The following is an 18,634-nucleotide window of genomic DNA, read 5'->3' as shown; positions in this document are numbered from 1 at the left end:
TGGACTTAGGACTGGAGGCATTTTGATTATTTTGAAATGATTATGCATGAGCCATGTGGGATACATATACACAACCAAGGAAACAGAGAATTTAATCCATGGTTAGAAACATGGGCAAGAAGACTGTCAGTCTGCAAGACAGAAACCACATTGCTGTCCCAAGTCAATCTATTAACTTGGACAATGATTTAATTGCCCCTGATTTAAGACTGTTTGGAACCAGAGCAACAGTGATGTCTGTACCCTCAGCACGGTGGGTGCATACAATCAAATCATTGCAATGGCATCATCCATTGCCTTCTGAGGGCTTAGAGAAAACCCTTCCTAGCTTATATATTATATTATTGTTTTGTAATTAAACTCTCTGGTAGATAAGATTTTGCATAATGAAAGAACTCAGATTCTACCCCCAAAGGAAAATATACATGCCTATATCTGTTTCAGTGTCAATTAGTCTTAACAGGGAAGGAGACCCCTTCTAAAAAATTACTTAGGAATGCTGGTTTCTCTATAATGTCTAATGGCAATAAAAGAACTCAGAGCTCACAAAATGATGGCAGCTTTTTTTCTGAGCGAAATATTTACAAAGATGCTGCAGCTAGCAAGCATCATTTTTGCCATGCATGCTCAAGGTAACTGTACAGATGTCTCCATTTCACATGTCTGCTCATCCTACTTGCCTCCCTCTGAACCCCAGGCCAGTTGCCAAAGGTGCAAATGGCACAGGACATGGTGGGAGACTGAGCCACCAGTGCAGGTGTCACGTAAGTGCAAACTGTGTCCTTTCAGGTCCTACAGAACATGGAAGAGCACCAGATCTTAAAATAACTTTAATTGTCATGATAAAATAGCACGCAGTCATCACGTGAGGCACAGTGCTTCCTTGAAGGTTATCAATTTAATGTGATATTTTGAGAAGACCACCTGCTGCAGAAAAATATATCATCAGAACAAAATTCCACCCTGAGGGAGACATACCATTTCCAGTTGTTTGAGGAGAGAATAGCTGACTGCAAAAATAAATAAGGCCTTTTAATAGACCAGCATGAAATAAGGCCTTATTCTACATTACTCCAAGAAAATGCCAAATCGTTTTTATTCCCTGCAGGCTCCAAGTGGAAGCTGAAGGTCTCAATCACTTTGAGGAGCTCAAGCTACATAAGGAGGAAAATCACCAGTGTGAGGATCAACACGTGCACGTCGCTGGGCCTTCGGTCAGTAAATAACCTAAATCTGGTTCTCAGATGCAGAATTCTTCCTCCATAAGCAGAATTTCTCCTCATCATGATTTGAAACCCAGGAAGCAACTGAGATAAACAGGGAAGTTTTGTCTTTCAGTCTTGATGTGTCTTGCACACATAACTGTAAGGGAGAAGAGTGACATTTTGAGTGGTATAAAACTGCCCATGGAGCTCTAATATACTTCTCTTTCATTGCACTATATTTTGTCTTGGGCTGTACAACTCACAAGGAGCCACTTCACTATGCATGAAAGTAAAGCAGCACAAATCAGACTGTCTGAGGAGCAGGCCTGATGTGAAACGATGTTTGAGTTCGGGGCAATAGAGAAGATGCCATCCCAAAGCACTTGTAAATACTTACAAACTATCCAAAGAAGCTGTACATGGGTAAGTCAAACCATGCCCACACTTTTACTCTGTAGCAGCAAAGCTTATTGGAAGTCTTTCTGAGCAGAGTTTCAGTCCAGAGAGACCAGACTGGTCCACTGAAAACATCTGGCATCTAGGAAGAAACTTACAGCAACCCAAGACAGGGCTCCAAGCTCAGTGGATCTGATCTGCGTTCCTGTGACCCTGCACACAAAACATGTGCCTTCGCTGCCGTTGATCTTTGCTGCCAACCTGACAAGAACATCAGTCTGGTGGACAGCAAAAGACTGGAGGACTTCCACGTTCAGAAATGATGGGTTTTATCCAAGGTGGAGCTGAACACATTGAAAACAAAACCAAAGAAATTACATCCAACAGGAAGTTCTCATCATCAGTTGGCCATGCTTATCATCTCCTCAGGATCATGACCCAGAACCTTGAATGTAATGTAGCAATACTAGTTGCCATCTGGCAAATAATTAGCACAGACAAGATATGTGTGTTTTGGTGATTTATGGGGATTTGTATTTTGTAATAAAGATTTGGTCCTTTTGGGACCTCTCAGACTTCTAAACTAGCAAATTCAGAACTTAATTTAAGTTTATTCAAGGCTTGAGATTCCTTATAAGATGGAATTGCTTTAGAGTCTATATCTGCCTGGTTTAATAGAAATGGTTCCCTTTGTTTTGTTGCTCTCAAGAAGGCTTTTTGCTCCAGAAGTGCAACTTGTTTTAAGAAATGAGGAGGTGAACCCCTCTGTTTGTGGGAAAAGGGAGAGGTTGGCAGTGCTTCTACAAACACACAAAAGAAACTTAGAACAAAGAAGTAAGATGCATTCCTGTTTTCACCAGTCATTAGTGTTGCTTTGGGATGGGAATTAAACCTTGTTGGCTGTGCTATGATAGAGGGAAGTGTGAAATGAAGCAATTAATTACTAAAAGAAAGGTCTTGTAAAATAGGGCCGTCTCCTTGCTAACAGCTCCCCACAGATCTCCTCTCTTCCCCTGCATTCCGTAATGTGTTCCATATCCAACCAATGATCCCTCTCTGATCTGCAAGGTGAGCTGGGGAGCTGCTCTTGTTTCCCTACAGGCCTGAGACTCTCCAGGGACTGCCTTTGCCCAGTTCAGTTGCTTGTACCTCTGACTAGGATGCTGTGTCTCTTCCACTTGCCCTTGTGCCTCTGGGTTCCCTGTGTGTGTGGAGACTAGCCTTTAATCCCATGACCTGACATAGTATTTTTCCAAAATAATTCATAACAGATGAAGGAAGATCCTAAAAACTAATCCCCTGGAGCTGTCCTACCTGCTGCTTGCTGGGATCTGCAGCTGTGTTCCAGCCTTGCTGTATAGCTTTGAGTAAGACATTTACTTGATGTATACCATGGGGCTTCATGCATTGCATGAGGGGAGAAGGGTGATGATGTTGCACTTCTTATCACTGAAAGATGTATTAATTAAATGCATTTTTTAATGGTTGTGAGATATTGCCAAATATTTCATCGAGAAAAGGCTTAAAGGAGGGAACACACAGGACTGTGTTCTTCCAGAGCATGCTAGAAATGAAGAGAGAGACAGTACTGTCTGAGAAGAAGGATACTATCTGGTGACTTGGAACATCTGGGTTCAGTTAAAGAGTATTTGGAAATCTTGATGACGTGGAAAGGATCTGTGGTCTCTGCATCATGGAATAAGCCTCCAGGAGAGTAGGTGAGAGGATAAGGCCAGAATCCTGGACTTGTGCTACTGTATACCACCACACACCCTTCGTCCCATACTACACAACTTTCAATACTAACCCCACTGCCCTGAGGGACTGTAGTCCATCTTCCTAATTTTAGACACTAAACTCAGGTATTGATGCTTCTTTCATTGTCTCCCTTGAGGCTAAGGGAAAGCACTACTACACGTGCTGAATTCATCACTGTGTGCAAACCATATTTATATGACAGCAAATCTATATAACTTTCCTGTGTGCATTGACTCTGCTGTTCAGCTAACAATAAAAGGAAGCCCATCATGTCCTTGCCGAAGGGCACAGTAGTTGTTTCTTTCTTGTGGTTCAGCATGGATCCTTTACCCTGCATATAGTTGGCCTCCAGAGCAGAAGTTTCAGGTGCTATAAAAGAGCTGGATTCTAACAAGTAGTTGGATATTTTTCCTTCAGTTGTTCATTTTTAACTTGTAGTAATCAACCTGGTCTTCCCTGGCTCTATTCCATGTTTTCCATAATTTGTAAACATGCATAAACCAGGCAATTTAAAGGAATGAAAGACATAGATATAGAGCCCAAGCACAGATAGTATCATATATAAGGGATGGAGGGTAGGAGGAAGGATCTTAGTCTATCTGTACCTGTGAGATTATGATAAAACATTACTGTGAAGGCAGGATTTGAGCGATCTAATGGAGTGTGTGTAGGGGTTTGGAAATAAAAGTAGTCCCCAAATAGCAATCAAAGACTATCTGATACCTCTAGACCAGAAACATGACTAGTGGATCTCAAATTAGACACTGAAGACACCTCTGTTCCTAGGAACTTCATAGATTCCTGGAAGATTTTCTAATTCTCCTAGTTGTTGGTCACCTTGGCCTTTGCATGCCATAATGTAGAATTTAGAGTGATAGGGTTTAGTGTTGTAAATTGAGAACAACCAGAAAAGAATAAAGATGATGCAGTGTATAGAACTGAATTTTGCTAGAAAATGCCAATTTGAAATACCCATGGAAATGTGTCCATTGCAAAAACAGTTCATTAAACTGTGAACTTGCGTGGTACATTTCAGTTTGGAAAACACAGTAAGTCCCAAGGCTCTCTACTGAGGACTTTAATCAAGCATCAGTTCCCAAGCAGTCCCAAATCCTGAATACTTTTTCTCACATTTTGGTATCGCTCCCAAGTCTATCATAAAAGTTTGGAAGGTTTGAGAGCCCCAGGTTGACAAGGGATTTTCATACCTTCCAAGAATCATAGGATCATTTTGGTTGGAAAAGAACTTTAGGACCTTGTCTAGTTGTAGGGTTCCCTGCTCATGGCAGGGGAATGGGAACTTGATGATCTTTAAGGTCCATTTTAACGTTAATGATTCTATGATTCTATGATCACCAAGTCCAACAATTAACCCAGCACTGCCAATTCCACCACCTCAGTGCCACATCTATACAAACCTTTAAACATGTCCAAGGATGGTTACTCAAACCCTTCCCTTGGCAGCCTGTTCCAGAGCCTGACAACCCTTTCAGTGAAGAGATTTTTCCTAATATCCAATCTAAATCTCCCCTAGCACAACATGAGGTAATTTCCTCTTGTCCTATTGTTTGTTCCTTGAGAGAAGAGACCAACTGTCATCTCTCTACAACCTCCCTTCACATAGTTGTAGAGAGCGATAAGGTCCCCCCTCAGCCTCCTTTGTTTCCAGATTAAACAACCCCAGTTCCCTCAGACCCTCCTCATAAGATACATTCTCCAGACCCTTCATCAGCTTCGTTGCTTTTCTCTGGACACATTGCAGCACCTCAGTGTCCTTCTTGTAATGAGGGGTCCAAAACTGAAAACAGGATTCGAGGTGTGGTCTCACCAGTGCTGAGTACAAGGGGACAATCACTTCTCTTGTCCCTCTGGAGATACTATTTCTGATGCAGGCCATGATGCTGTTGGCCTTCTTGGCCATCTGGGCCCATTGCTAGCTCATATTCAGCCAGCTGTTGATTAACACTTCCAGGTCCTTTTCTGCTGGGCAGCTCTCCAGCCACTCATCCCCAGGTCTGTAGCTTTACATGGGGTTGTTGTGACCCAAGTGCAGGATCCAGCACTTGATCTCATTGAACCTCATACAAATGGACTTGGCCCATTGATCCAGCCTGTCCAGGTCCCTCTGTAAAGCCTTCGACCCTCAGGAAGATCAACTGTCTGGCCCAAATTGGTGTCATCTGCAAACTTACTGAGGGTGCACTCATTCCCCTCATCCAGGTCACTGATAAAGACACTAAGCAGAACTGGCCACAACACTGAGCCCCGGGGAACACCACTTGTGACCAGCCACCAGTTTGATTTAACTCCATTCACAACTCGTCTATGCTATCTCAGGTGGATGGAGGACTCCGGAGATTAAGACTAGGAGCTCTGGAAAAATAAAAATAAAAATCAAACCAGTAGTTTTCCTTGTATAAGATACATTAATTCTTCCCATGTTGCTTGACTTTTCCCAGAGACTGAGTCCTCTGGGAAAATAGATGCCCACATCCCCAGGCAGTCTGGGGAAGATGAATTGTCACAAATGAACCTGACTGAAACTCATACACTGGTCAGATCTGAGTGCTGACCTCTGAAGATCCTCTTTTTCCAGACACCACCTGGTAGAGCTTTTGAAATTAAAATTTGGTAGTATCAAAGCAATTGGAAATCCAGTTTCAGGCAGCAGCATTTTTAACCTCACATCTATTCTACTTCTGTTGAGAGAGTCATTCCCAACATCGTGACTGGGGAGTGATCAGCAGCAAAATCCAATTAGGCTGGAGTTGATTAACCTGAGCATTACCCTGATCATTATATTTATTATGTAGCATAACATTGCTGAACCTTTATACTGGATTGCTAAATCAACCCTATGTTTAGATTGGAAACATTTGAAACAGTCTATTTTCATTAAAATTTAGTAACCAGATCTTTACTATTTTTCTAGCACTACTTTATGGGAGAGGATGCTGGCAGGACAGTATATGTCTGCTTGTGTAAAGAAAAGCAACAGATGTGACCCAGCAGGCTGCTGATCCCTTTTCCTCTCCTTGTTGTCTTGTCCATGTCTCACAGCTCAGTAAAGGAGTCCCACATGGATGGGATAAAGCAGAATTTTACGGATAGACAAATCTCTTCTTATGCAATGAAGAGAACTCAAGGCAGTTGTGGGGTTTTTTTGAAGCCAGTTTTTATAGTGTGAGTTCAGGATCTAAACATCCTGAAAAAAATTGCCCTAAGTATTATTCAAGCTAGTGTGAAAAATGAGTTTCAGTGAACCAAAGGGTTCATGTTGTCTTGTTGCAATGTACATATAAGGGCATAGTGTAGTCTCTCAATGCCAAAATAATTATAAAAGAAAAATACTCAAGTCTCCAAACCTCAGCTCTGCTCACAGTGTCCTCATTACTCTTGTGTTTCCCATTTTGCTCATTTTCATGAATGATTTTCTTAATTCACCTCACAAGAGCAACACTTGCAAGCAACGTGGGAGGGGACACATCTTCATCAGAGGCAACACAGGATTGTAAAAGTAGATGTGAAAGATATCATATCATTTAAGACCACCTGAAAATGTGGAGGCTGAATGGATTTGGACAGTCAGGCCCTTCCCTAGAGCCCTAATGCTTCATGTAAAAATTTTAAAAGTGTGCAAGCTTTTTTTTTTTTTTTTTTTTTTTTTTCAAGCCAGTTCAGGATAAAACACTTTGTGCATGTGTATGCAAGTGAGATGATCTGTACCACAACTGGACTGGGACCGTGGCCTTGGGGACTCGTATCTCCAAGTGCCAGCAAATGGGAAGACTCGGATCCAGGGACAGAGACTGGGCAGATGGAGTGTGTGAGTCCAGCTGCTGGAGGAATTCACACTTTATATGTATGTGTGTGGATGTGTACATGTGTCTATCACATTAATTGACCATTGTCCTCCTCAGACAGAGGAGAAGGATGAAGTCATTGTTGCCATCTGTGTTCATGTGAGTGCCCTGTGTGTCTATCTGTGATCTGTGTGGCCACCCATGTATGTATATATGTATGAGCTGTGCTTGGTGCATGTGCCTTTTGGAGTATGTGCTCAGCCTGGTTACTGGTGGGACCTGCCACATGGAGCTGCCCCAGCCGTGCCTCCCTTAGGCTGCTAGATCCAGACTCCCCCAACAGCATCCATCAAAAGTCATGAAACACACCTCTAGGTACAGATGGGAGTTGCTTGACCCATCTCTGGCAGCCCAATGTCCCCGCCCCAACAGAAAATATTTTTAAAAAGGAAAGAGAAAGCACAGCTATAAAACCCAGGCTGTGACAGCAGCTGCATCCACCATCCATGAATTCATCTGACTTGTGGGTTTCATCGTCATTGTTCCCCTTATTTCTCCTCCATTCACATCCCAGAAAGCTCTTGTCTTCATAAAGGAAAATGTGTAATTACTCCACAAATCTAGCCAATGCTTGACTCCCTCCTTTCCAACTTCTCAAACCTAATCTATGATCAATTCCACCCACCAAAGTCGTAATTTCTTTCCAGGGATGAACATTCACACAATCTTGGAAGCAATTTTCTAGTTCTGTGGTTGGCGAGAATAAAAAATTAATGCAGCTTGTTCCATGTAGAAGCTTCAGTCACGCATTGTGTGTACACTAGATTCACAGGGTCTTAGAAATAAGAGATTGAAAAGCCCAGGGGAGAAAGCTGCCCCAGGTAAGGAGCTGTGCAAAATTGTTCACTGCATCACATTGAAGTGAGGAAGGGCTTTGGGAATTCCTGAACTGTCACATCACCCTTGTTTTCTTGTCACTTTCTTCCTGAAACGGAGGTGTGGGCATTGTCTTTCCCAGAGAAAGAAGCTTATTAATTTTAATAAGTAAGCAAGCTGTGTGCTTTAAGGAACAAGTGCCAATTAAAACTTTGTTATTGCATAATCAAACATGGGCCTTTCACAGTGAAATTTAAAGAGCCACATCCTGATTTTTGGTTAAAAACTGCACTGAGCTAGCTTAAGATCCATCAACATTCTTGCCTAAAGATCTGACCCAGATTAGATACATTTGATTCAATTCTCAGGCTATTATATACTCTTTCATTACAGATCTAGTCTTAATGCTAATCAAATGGTATTGGAAAAGCTCCAAATGGTTTTGACAGAGTAGTACCGGGCCTCATTCAGCTGATATGTTTGAGGTCAGTGCCTGCTCTCAGGTATAAATCCAGCAGAAATCACTGAAAAAAACCCCACAATATTGAAATCAATGGAGGTACAGCTGATTTGTAGAGATGACATTGGCAGCAGCAATTGACTCGCTGCAAGAACCTCTCTGTGACCTCAACTCAGCCCAGAGCTCCTGGGATACCCATGCCAGATGCTGAAATCCATACACAATAGGACTTCTTGTCCAGTTACCTCTGTCTCTTGTTTGACTTCCTTGCCATTGGATGCAGTGATTCTGAGGTGGAACATCATGACGTGATTGAAAACTGTCATGTTTGCTATAAAACAATTGTCAGATGTTTTCCCAGGCCTGAGCAAGTCGTCAGCAGCAGGAAGAAAGCACCTTCCTTCACTTCACCTTCCCAGCTGAAGGGCAACCAAAACACCCCTGTATTTCTACAGGAAAACCAAGACATTTTTGTCCAGAGGAGGGCCACGATGATGACCCAAGGGCTGGAGAATCTCTCCTATGAGGACAGGCTGAGACAGTTGGGCTTGTTCAGCCTGGAGAAGAGAAGGCTCCAGGAAGACCTTATTATGGTCTTCCAGTGCCTGAAGGGGCTACAGGAAAGCTGGGGAGGGACTTTTTACAAGGGCTTGTAGTGATAAGACATGGGTGAATAGTTTAAAGCAGAAAGAGGGTAGATTTAGGTTGGACATTAGGAAGAAATTATTTAGTGTGAGGGTAGAGAGACACTGGCACAGGTTGTCCAGTGAAGTTGTGGATGACCCCTCCCTGGAAGTGTTCAAGGCCAGGTTGGATGGGGCTTGGAGCAACCAGGTCTAGTGGGAGATGTGTCTGCCCGTGCAGGTGGGTTGGGACTAGATGATCTCTAAGGTCCCTTCCAACCCAAACCATCCTATGATTCCATGAATTGTCCTGTGGCATGGCTGTGCTGTTCCCACCATCCCTCTCCATTCAGTCTCTGCAGAGGAACTGGTGGTGCCCTCAGTTTTTCCTTCTGTTGCATGACGCCTCCTCCATAATTCCCAGCACGGGGTGCGCACCTTGTTCTTGTCTTGGATTCACCTCTCAGTGGAATTAAAAGTTCAGCAAAGGGGCAGAACTACGCAAGGATTTAGAGGGTTCTAAAGCTGCTGTGCAACAAATCTTTCATTCTCACTCCAGGTAGGGGAGTGCTGGACATGAGAAGAAATCCACAAGGAGCAAGAAGGAAACATATTCATTAGCAGTGACTTGCTGATGGTGTTGATTCTCTATCAAAACCTGTGACCTGGGTTACCAGCACCTGTGCTGCCAGAGGGATTATTGGAAAATAGATAGCTTTGCAGGGGAAAGAAATCAGACTGATAGACAAAGCATTTATTAAAATAAAAATAAAACACTACTTCCTCATGTTGCATATGGGCAAAGAGAATGAGACCAGAACATCTTTAATCATGGATCAAACTACAGAGTGCAGCTGCTCTATGTGAAACACAGATCAGGAATGCTGCAAACTGCCTTTGTGCCCTCAGCAGCTGAAGTCCCCAAAAATGCATTCTCTGACCTGCAGTTATTTGTTTACAGCTCTAGTTTCCAGTAAGCTGTGGGAAAAAAACCAAAACACCCTAAAACAACCAACCAAAGAAGTGTCATGGCTGAGGGTTGTCTTTAGAACACTTACCTTTTTTTGTGATCACAAATGTAGGCTGATCACAATGTAGGATCTGGAGGTTTAAGGCTGCTGAGAGCCCGAAGGCTTCATTCAGATGATGTTCCTGAGTCGCTGACAAAATATCAGGGGTGAAGGAGCTTCTGGAGCAGCCGTGATCATGACAGCCTGTGTCCTGCCCCATCTCTGGGTGGGTGCATTGCCAGGACGACAGTTAACAGGCTCAGTCATGCAATCTTGGGTAGGTCTGGAGGACAAGACTTGGGCCATCTGCCAGTCCCATGGTATAACAGCCATTCAAATCTGACCTGGAGAGCATCTTTTCAATCTTCAATATTATATATCACTGTGGAGCCTCTTGTACTGCAAGAATAGGCCTATTCCTGTGACTTTTCCCTTGTTTTGAAGCAAAAAAATCCCAGAGCTTAAGGATGACCTGTTCATGCTGCCTTGGGCTATTCTTCTTCTTGAAATTCATAGGGTTCCTTCGATCAGAGGCTCTGCACCCAGCTGCAGAAAACTACCTCACATAAACTTCCAAGGTATCCAGTTCATGGGTTATGTTTTGGCTACAGAGAGCACAAGAAGAGACTTAACCAATGAATCAGCTCATGGGCCACTCTCAAAGGAAGTAAAGAAGCTGTAAAATTGCTATTAGTGTAATACTATATTTAGCTAAGGTACAAAATCAGATGGCACTCTTTCTGATTAACACTTGCTACAAAGTCATGTCTCCTTGCCCTGGTCCAAAACCTGGTTGTCTCCTGTGCCTAATGATGAGGTTTTTGGAAAGCAGGTTTTGGAGTGGGGAGAGGCACAGCGAGGTCAAGAACACAGCTGTGGATTTCAGCAAGCAACCTGGCACTTCGCACTGCAGTTTGGCAGGGTGGACCCATCAAAGCCTTTAAAACTGAGTGAGTCATCACAATGCTGGCACTTTGGTATTCCTCATATTTGTCCTTCACAACATCTTGCTCGTGAAAGTGTAAACCCTGTCTGTTTCCAAGGCAAACAGGAAAAAAAATAACTGACTCCCTCTGCATCCTGGCTGCTTTCTTTCCTCAAGAGCACCACAGAGCAGCCCCAAAGTCTACATAATTAGTGTAATCAGTGTATGAGTCAGGCTTTAGGAAAATTCTTCAGACCATCATTCTCTTTTTTAATCCATGTACAGGTGGCTGTCAGGGCGGTGGCCAGGAGGTCAGAGCATCTCAGAGGTCCTGTTACTTGAAGAGCACTTTTTCCTTCAGCAGTTTTTGGGTTTGATGGTAGTTTATTTAGACTAAAGCTTTGTCTATAATGGAGGATTAGCTTTGATCTCAGCAACAGATCTTCCCTTGTCCTTTAAGACAAATTCCCTGCCTCGTCTGAGTGCTAGTGCGATAAGAACCAATAAATTTGATCCTTCATATATTATTGCTTTCCTGGTAAATATGATGTACACTTCTCATGCTGACCTAGTGCTGTCTTGCAAGCCCCTGTTCAAAATCCTGCTATGAGTTGCACCCGGCAGCACAAAGTTATACCAACTCAGTAAATTTACTGAAGGCACATGGTAGCTTTCAATACTTAGGTTGGTAATGGCAGCAGGGCAGCTCCTGTGCCCTACTGAGAGCTGGGCTAACCTTCAGTACAAACCACTGGTGACATTTTCAATGGCATTCAAAAACCACATTTTAAAGGCTTTAAACTTTTCTAGGTACTGAATTCATTGCTCCTATAAGATACATGCTTAAGAACCTGTAAATTCTATCTCAAAGTGACTTAAGAATTTATGTCCTATCTCCAGAAATGAAAAGTCTGAAATGTCCAAATACCAGTGAAAGCCAATTTGCTTTAGGTTTGTAAATTAAGCAGCCAGTTTGTTACCTTGGCCCAGGATCCAGGAGATACTCACAGGAATTCCCATTCTCATCACAGTGCATAGAATCACAGAATGGTTTGGGACTTTGAAAGATCATCTAATCCAACCTCTTTGCCATAGACAGAATCTCTTTCACTAGATCTGGTTCCTCAAAGTCCCATGCAACCAATCTTCGAACACTTTCAGTTATAGGGCACCCGTAACCTCTGTGGGACACCTGTTCCAATGTCTCATCACCTTCATTGTAAAAAATGTCAGAAGTCCAGATAGATGACACCTGTAGCTCTTCCCTTGTTCATTGAGGCAGTCATGCAGTTATGGAAAGCCACTGTATTAACCAGGTATGCCCTTGGTGAAGTCATGTTGGCTGTCTTTAATCACCTCCATATGTTTCAACATAACTTCCAGGGGGATTTGTTCCATGATCTTATTTGGCATGGAGGTGAGGCTGACTGGTCAGTATTTCCCAAGTCCTTCTTACTGCTCTTTTAAAAATGGGGTATTTCCTTTTTCCTGTCACTGATGACTTCACCTGACTGCCATGACCTTTCACATATCATGGAGAGTGGTTTAGCAACTGTGTCTGCCAATTCCCTCAGGACCCTGGAATGCATCTTGTTGGATCCCATGGACTTTTGACTTTTCAGGTTTCACAGGTGATTTGGAACATGATCTTTTCTTATGATGAGAGGGACTTTGTTCCCCCACTATCCACTTTGAGTTTCAGAGTCTTGAGAAATGTGGGAAGAGAGTTAGGAAACTGAGGCAAAGAAAAATTGTTGAGTATCTCAGCCTTCTCCATGTCAGTTCTCGCCATTTCTCCTGTCTTATTTATTGGGACAAGGGGTACATTTTCTTTAATCTTCCTTTTCTGGCCAACACATGTGTAGAAGCTCTTATTATTGTTCTTCATATCCTTTGTCAAGCTCAGCTCCAACTGTGCCTTAGCATTTCTGATCATCTCTGGGAGCAGCACCACTATATTCACATCTGGGCAGCATCCCTATATTCTTCCCAGGATGCATGTCTCTGCTTCCACTGCCCAGGCATCTCTTCTTCTTACACATGAATTCAACCAGGAGGGTCTTACTGAGCCAGGCCAGTCTCCTGCCTCCCTTGCCTGATTTTTCATGTGTGAATCAAGAGCTCTTGTGCTCTAGGAAAAATGTCATTAAAGAGCTTCCAGGTCTGACCTCTTCTGTTCCTTTATCCTTGAGAGCAGTTTCCCAAGGGCTCCCATCCACTAATTACTTAAACAGCTGAAAGTTTGACTTCCTAAAATTCAGCATCCTGATTCTACTCCTCACCCAGCCCATATCCCTCAGGATTATGATTTCCACCAGAACATGATCACTGCAGCCCAGGCTTCCACCAATCTTTACATCCCAAATTAGTTCATGTATGTTAGGGTAAGTAATAGGTCTAGTAAATCCTCTTTTCTGGTTAGACTGTCTCTCACCTGGATTAAGAAATTGACTTTTACATACTCCAGTAGTCTCCTGGACTGCTTACAGCTTACTGTGTTGCTCTTCCAGTAGATGTCAGGGTGATTGAAGTCTCCAGCAGGATCAGAGCCAGTGAGTGTGATGTTTCCTGTAGCTGAATTACAATCTCTTCATCAACATCCTCCCCTTGAGTGGGTGGCCTGTAGTAAACACCAACCACAGGTTTCCTGTGTTGCCTTGGCCTCTAATTTTCATCAATAAGCTCTCAACTTATTAATCACTCATTTTAAACAGAGTTCCATGCACTAATTTATTTATTTATTTTTACACAGAGGGCAACCCCCTTGTTCCTCCTTCCTTGCTTGTTCCCTCTGAATATTTTATAGCCATCAACTGCAGCACTCCAGTTGTATGATCCAATCCACTACATTTTGGTGATAGCAACTTGATTGTAGCTTTCTAGCTGGATAATGGCTTGTTTTTTCCCCATCCTGCATGCTTTGGTGTAGGAGCACTTCAGTTGGGCTATTAATCATGTCACCTTTTTAAAGGAACAAGCCTCAATTCCTTTGAGGAATTTTGCACGTGTTTTCCTGTTGATTCCTAAAACATCAGCAGCCCCTGGCTCTTCCCTGTTACTCAAACCTCCATCCCCTTCCCCCACTAATTCCAGTTTAAAGCTTCCTGCATTTCAGTCTTTCTTCCTTTCTTTCAGTATCTTCTTTAAAAAAAAATGTCCTGGCCTAACACCAGTACCAAACACTCCATCATCACTCATCCTCTCCTCTGTATTTCCTCACTATAATCTATTTGTTGTATCTATGCAAAACATTTGTGCCAAATCCCATCAATAAATAGAGAGAACAAGTGAAGTGTCAGTGCACTAGAACAGCAGTGTCCTGGTTTCAGCTGGGATAGAGCTAATTTTCTTCTTAGTACCTAGAATAGCATTGTGGCTTGGATTTAGTTTGGAATTTGCTATGAAAAGTATGCTAATAATCTAATTGATATTTCTGATTGTTACTAAGAAATCAGCTTTTCAAATTCCCATGTCTTGCTAGTGGGCAGGTACACAAGATGTTGGGAAAGAGAACAGCCAAGACAGCTGTCCTCAACTGACCCAAGGGATATTCCATACCCTAGGACATCATGCTCAGCATATAGAGCTGGGGGGAGAAGGAGGAAGGGGGGACATTCAGAGTGATGGTGTTTTTCTTTCCAACTAACTGTTATACCTCATGGAGCCCTGTTTTCCTGGAGATGGTGGAACACTTGCCTGCCAATGGGAAGTAGTGAGTTGATTCTGTGATTCTGTGATTCCTCCCTTGAGTTTTCTCATTTTTACTCTTTCGATTCTCTCCTCCATCCCACTGGGGAAGTGAGCAAACAGCTGTGTGGGGTTAAACCATGACACACAGATAAAGTAAAAAGTTTATTTTTCTCTTCCAGTAATTGGTTTATTTGCCAAATGTCAAATCTGGGAAAGAGTTCCTGTTGACCATATATATTTATGTATTTAAACATATATAGAATATATACAATAATTTACTCTAAGAAAGTTGTCCTTTTGTCTAATAAATCATACCTTATGGCAGCCCTGCAGGCTATAAGATAACAGGTCTATTCAGATTCTCCAACATAACACCCCTTCTGTAAATTTATAGAGTTTTATGTCTGCTGTTTTGCTGAAATTATTCCAATTTTTACAAAATATTTACATTTTTACTAGCACAGCAGCAAGAACCCAGATACCTTACCTTCCAGGTGAGACTCTGAGAATCTAACACTGTTGATCCCTCTCTTGCTTCTCCTTCTCCTGTTTTCTAGCTCAGGGAATAATTACTTCATCAGAGCAAAGGACAATATTATGAAACAAACAAACAAACAGAGGTTGAGGATGCATCTACAGTGTCCTGAGAGCAATGATCCAAGAAGCAGGTGAAACCAAAAACACTGTTTAAATTGGCATTATATACTGCACCTGCCTGTAGACTGGCACACTTACACCAGGGTGCAGGCTACGTGGAGACCCAGGCTCCTCCACAGCTTTTAGGGTCAGGACTCTGCAAGGCATCCCATGGCCACACTTTCTGCCCATCAGCTGTCACTGGCCATGCTGGTGGAAGGGAAGGTGGTGGACTGGGAGTCTCCCCTGAAAGACACAACGAGAGGTTGCACAGGTGTAGATGCTTTCCCAAGTTTTTCTGATGGCTCCCTGCAACCCACATTCATGTCTTCACTCTGCCAATGCAGATACAAGGCAAACTGAGACTCAAACACAGGCTATGGCCATGCTGAATATGTCCCCTGAGATAAAAACACCCACACAACAGGCCAGTTTGGGCCCCCTTGTTGCAACATGAGTATTGCTATCAGCTAAATCTGACGTGTCTTCTGATGCCCTTGATAGCCAAAAATGGTTAATATGTTCCCCTGTTTATCTGGGGAGACAGGAAATGAGGTAGACTGCAAAATACGTGAACAGTTACTATGCTGCTGCTGCTAATTCTCTTCATTCCCCTGCTATCTCAGAGGGTAAGTCAATATTTGGATAGTTCTTGCTCTAAACCCTCCAAAGCAGTGTTAGTAGGTTATCATCTTCCACAGTTGTATGAAAGAAAGAGAATGGACATACAAAGAAGTTTCACACACACTACATGCTGCATTTTGAACCCCATGATGGGGTTTATGTCCTGGTAAATCAGTACAGGTCCTCTGTTGTCAGCCTGTTAAATCATTCACCAACTTGATCGATTAACCTCATACTAAACTAGAAAGGGAGAAAAATTCAGGAGAGGAAAGTGAAAGGGTTCATGAGAGGCAGCTGTGGGAGCATCCTGGAGACACTGGAGAAACCCCTTGGCAGCATGTCAATCACCTGTACTTACCTGGTGCCACAGGCAAAAGGCTGTTTTCCATATAATTCAGCTGTGCTGTGAGGAGGAATGACCTTTTAATGTCATACCAAGCACTAGTCAATGAAGAACACCCAAAATCTGGAGAAAGTAAAATAAATCAAGAAAAGACAGAACAGGGACACAGCTGTTTCCGTACTAATTAGATAGATTCCCTTGTGTCTGTACAGAGATGTATCCATGACCACTCCTGATTTTTTTTTTTCATAAAGAGAGAATTTAAAGTGGTAACTGCTAAAAATCACAGTAAGCAGTATATGAAGCAAGATTTTAGTCCCATGACATCACTAAGAATTATACTATAAAAATAAAAGGAAATAATTTGACACTGTCCCACCCTTGTCTCTAAACTGGAAAGATATGGATTTCACAGACAGACCATTTGGTGGATAAGGAATTGGCTGGATGGTCAGCTTCAAATAGCAGCGGTCAATGGCTTGATGTCCAAGTGAAGACCAGTGATGAGTGGTGTTCCTCAAAGGTCAGTACTGGGACCAATGCTGGTTATGATCTTCGTCAGCGACATGGATAGTAGGATTGAGTGCACCTTCAGCAAGTCTGCTGATGACACCAAGCTGTGTGGTGTGGCCAGCATGCTGGAGGAAAGGGAAGCCATCCACAAGGACCTTGACAGGCTTGAGAGGTGGGTCCATGCTAACCTCAAGAAGTTCAAGAAGGCCAAGTGTAAGGTCCCGCACATAGGTCACGAAAGTCCCAAGCACAAGTACAGGCTGCGTGGAGAATGGATTAAGAATAGCGCTGAAGAGAAGGACTTGGGGCTGTTGGTTGATGAAAAGCTCTACATGAGCCACCAATGTGCACTTACAGGCCAAAAAGCCAACCATGTTGTGGGCTTCATAAAAATCAGTGTGATGTTTATGAATCTATGACTCAAAATTGTTGCAGTTGCTTTATAGAATCACAGAATCATTAAGGTTGGAAGGGACCATAAAGGTCACCAAGTTCCAAACCCCCTGCCATGAGCAGGGAACCCTACCACTAGATCAGGTTGCACAAAACCTTGTCCAACCTGGCCTTAAAAACCTCCAGGGATGTGGCATCAACAAACTCCCTGGAAAACCCATTCCAGTTCCTCACCACCCTTAGAGTGAACAATTTCTTCCTAATATCTAACCTAAATCTCCCCTCTTTCAGTTTAAAACCATTGCCCCTTGTCCTATCACTACCCTCTCTGGTGAAAAGCCCCTCCCCAGCTTTCCTGTAGCCCCTTCAGGTGCTGGGAGACCACTAGAAGTCCCTCTGGAGCCTTCTCTTCTCCAGGCTGAACAGCCCCAACTCTCCCAGACTGTCTTCATAGCAGAGCTGCTCCAGCCCTTGGATCATCTTTATGGCTCTTCTCTGGACCCTCTCCAACAGATCCATGCCTTTCCTGTGCTGAGGGCCCCAGAGCTGTACACAGCACTCCAGGTGAGGTCTCACCAGAGCAGACCAGAGGGGCAGAATCCCCTCCCTGGCCCTGCTGTCCACACTTCTTTGGATGCAGCCCAGGACACAACTGGCTCTCTGGGCTCCAGCACACACTGGCGGCTCATGTCAAGCTTCTCATCAACTACCACCCCCAGGTCCTTCTCCTCAGGACTGCTCTCCAGCCATTCTTCCCCCAGCCTGTATTTGTGCCTGGGGTTGCACCGACCGAGGTGCAGGACTTGGCACTTGACCTTGTTGAACTTCATGAGGTTGGTACTGGCCCAGTTCTCCAGCCTGTCAAGGTCCTTCTGGATGGCATCCCGTCCCTCTAGGGACTCAACTAGTTTTCAGTAACTTCAGTCTCACTTTGGTTCTTCTCTGATGTGGGTGGGTTGGACTGGTCACTGTTCATGATGAGTCAGGGTTACCTAATTTGCTTTATTAGTGACGTGAATTGATGATTGTGCCTCTCACACTGAGACCCTGTGGACATACAGAGGGCTGAGAGAAGAGGCATTGTGTGGTTACACAGGATGTTGGGTTTTTTTTGCCTGGAAGTCCAGTCTTCTGCTTCTTATTTATTTTGGAAAGCATGTTTTGTCTTTCTTTGCTGAAGCAGTTAAATACCAGAGTAGCTCCAGGTCTGCAGCACTGGGAGCATGCAAGTTCAGCCTGAGCTGGGCAGTTACCTGTATTACATTTCAATTAGACAAAAACACCTGCTGTGAGCTAGAGAAAAGACCAAATTCCTTTCCAGTTTTATTGGCAGGTGACACCTGTACTGCCAAACAGACTGTCCAATGAGCTTTTTAAAA

At 43.3% G+C, this 18,634-nt stretch overlaps 1 long non-coding RNA gene across 1 annotated transcript; it reads right to left on the bottom strand.

The window, feature by feature from the left end:
• Positions 1-879: 879 nt before the first annotated feature.
• Positions 880-15,313, bottom strand: LOC127381587 (uncharacterized). The gene is made up of 3 exons (XR_007888762.1): positions 15,234-15,313; positions 13,491-13,676; positions 880-1,362 (listed from the first exon to the last, which is right to left on the bottom strand). It is a non-coding gene; the product is annotated as an uncharacterized LOC127381587 (long non-coding RNA).
• Positions 15,314-18,634: the final 3,321 nt, after the last annotated feature.

Source organism: Apus apus, chromosome 2 (genome assembly GCF_020740795.1).
Source record: "Apus apus isolate bApuApu2 chromosome 2, bApuApu2.pri.cur, whole genome shotgun sequence".
Taxonomy (NCBI): domain Eukaryota; kingdom Metazoa; phylum Chordata; class Aves; order Apodiformes; family Apodidae; genus Apus; species Apus apus.
Note: the sequence above shows the minus strand (reverse complement) of the source record. Positions and strands in the feature narration are given on the sequence as shown.